At 35.9% G+C, this 2,884-nt stretch overlaps 1 protein-coding gene across 3 annotated transcripts in view; it reads right to left on the bottom strand.

Moving 5' to 3' along the window:
- Window positions 1-2,884, bottom strand: part of TRPC6 (transient receptor potential cation channel, subfamily C, member 6) — a 194,405-nt gene that overhangs the window by 171,084 nt on the left and 20,437 nt on the right. The window lies entirely within an intron of this gene.

Below are 2,884 nucleotides of genomic sequence, written 5' to 3' on the forward strand. Positions count from 1 at the left end.
TGGAGCTTACATAGAAGCAAAAAGGGGGAGAGGGGGTCTTTCTTCACTCTGGGCTAGGACTATTAAGGACTAGATTGAGGATGGCCTAAGGAGGGAAGGGAAGAATGCTTGCTGCCAGTTGGATGAACCTTAGGGTTAGACAAGGATCAGTCCTTAGGAGACCCCATAAATGAGCTGGAAGAGAAGTTACAGCCATCCATGAGTTTTTCCTCTGCGTGTTAATTCTCTTTTGTTATCCCTTAGCATTTAACAGGCCATGAGTTTCTCTGTGTATGTCAATTGTCTTTGGATATTCCTGAACATTTAACAGGTCCTGGTACAGATACGGCCTCATCTCATGTGTGCACAGGGAACTTTAAGGGGAGAGCCTCAGGCTAGAAAGCTAAAAGAAGAGTGGTAGGCTGGTGGCATCAGTGATTAGTGAACAGGTTTTCCAGAAGTTAAGTCTTAGTGACAGTCAGCTGAAATGTAAGATATGGGTATCTCTTTCTATGTGAACATTCACTCTTCTACCTAACTTAGAAGATCCAGAGCTGGCATCACTTTATTCTTTATTAGGATAAATACTGAGGAGGAACATGTGTTTGTTGAGGAATGAATTAATTGCCATCTTCTCTTTGCTAGGCAGTATGCTAAGTGTAGGGGGATGAAGCACAGCCCCACCATCATAGGATTATAGTCTAGTAAGAGGAAAGTGTAAAATAAATAAGTGTAAAAAAGTTTAACAGATATTTGACCGGGTGCACGGTGGCTCACGCCTATAGTCCCAGCTACTTGGGAGGCTGGGGCAGGAGGATCGGTTGAGCCCAGGACTATGGGCGAAAGAGCGAGATTCTGTCTCGAAAAAAAAAAAAAGTATAACAGATATTTGAATAAACATATTTACCAAAAATGAAGGAGAGGTAATAAGTATATAATAATTTAATACGATTTATAGGCCTGAGTCCATACTCTAACTTCAATTTTAAATTTCTTTAAGAGACTAGTCTGCTCTATCAACAATTAATGTCACAAAAAATTTTCTAGCCTGCAGTCTGAATTTTTCATTCCTTTATTTATACATAAATATGTTCAAGAATGAGTTTATTTTGTCTGGAGAAAAGAAGGCTTTGTTTAGGGGATTTTGTTTATCTGAGGTCTTTAACATTATATTACCACTCTTAAGTCAGGACTTCAAAGTCCAGGTTCTAGAGTTCATAAATGGGTTTCAGGTCATCCAAAACCCTCCTGATGTCAATAAAAATTTCAAAGGATACATGACCCATTAAAAAAATGTCATTTTTTGCTTTCATCATGTGAAATAGGGGATAGAATTAAGAATCTCTTTGAGTTTCTCTTCAGACTGTGATTCAGGAAGTCACCCTTTAAAAGTTTTTTGTACATATCCATGTTTAATGTGATCCTATCACCACTAGAACACTGACTTTGTATAAAATATTACATTAATAACTAGTGAATAAACAATGCTTTTTATGTAAAAAAAAAACCCCATAGTTCTTAGAAGCTATACGTTGTTTAACCAATATATCAAAATACATTGAATACATTTCCATTGTAAATACTTTGAATTTTAAAGCTCACTCCTTTGAATCCCTGTATTTTGATTAATTTTTAATATCTCCACTTGTCTTTGGTGTTCTGTAATTTAAATGGCATGTTTAAACGGGTTTTTCTGTTTCACACTAACATTGTTATACTTCACGATGAGAATTCATCTTTTCTGGAAAATCATTATTATCTATTCAAATGTTGCCTTTCCCCCATTCTCTGTATTTTCTCTTTCTGAAACTCTTACTTTCTAGCTCCATTTCTCTTAATAATGTTTATATTTTCCATTTTGTACGTCTCTGAATTTTGAGTACTATCATCCGTTATGCTCTGTCTAATCTGCATTTTAACCCTTCCATTGAGTTTTTTTCTATTTTGAGAATTATAATTTTCATTTATAAATGTTCTGTTTGTTGCATTAAATGTCTTGTTCTTTTCTTAGGATTTGATATCCTTTTATATTATAAACACTTTATACACATGTATTTTATATTCTCTTTCTTATTGTTATATTATCTCAAGTTCTTAAGGATCCAATGCAGCCATGGCTTATGTTGACTCTTACTCATGGATTGTATTGTCTGTGGGTTCTCATTCTTGGTTGATTGTTTGCCTGTGTGTTTTATCGTTCATTATAATGGGCATGTTTTTAGCAGAGCTTGCTTTTTTAAAAAAATCCTAGGCAGTCTAGATGGTTGGTGTTATTCTTTCATAATAGCTTTGTGTTTTACTCTTGTAGGAGCCGCAGGAGTATTTTTCACCTTGAGGATTTCTTGGTCAGCTAAATAGTGTAAAAAACAAAAACAAAAACTTGCATGGCATGCAGGCCCCAATAATGAAATTCTCAGGGGAAGGTTTCTTTTCTTTTTACTAATAAAATTTCTTGTACTCACTCTGTGCCAGGGCACAGGGGGCAGGGGATGGGGAGGGTGCTGCATATTTTTCTAATATAACTTTTCATTAACATAAGGGTCCTGGTTTTATGCTGGGCACAGGGATGTCTCAGTGCCAGCCCTCTACCTCACTTGGGACCACGTCTTACCTTCTTTCTGTCTCATTTGGACAGTAGACTTCAGGCTTTTTGGTCACAAGACCCACAACTCCTCAAGACAGCCACAGTATCACTTCACAATCTATACTCTGGCTTTTAACTTCTTTGTTCTTGGCACATGGTAATCCCTTTTATTTTTTTTGCAAAATTGGATAATGTTTTAAAATCATTTTAAATATTTCATACAGTATAGGTAGGTGTTTGTAACCACAGTTTTTCAGATTTTCTCAGTCTGCTGTATTGCCAGTCCTTTAGTTTAGAGTTTACGGTTTTATTATTGATAAT

The sequence above is a fragment of the Propithecus coquereli genome, unplaced genomic scaffold (assembly GCF_000956105.1).
Source record: "Propithecus coquereli isolate 6110/MARCELLA unplaced genomic scaffold, Pcoq_1.0 Scaffold6, whole genome shotgun sequence".
Lineage (NCBI taxonomy): Eukaryota > Metazoa > Chordata > Mammalia > Primates > Indriidae > Propithecus > Propithecus coquereli.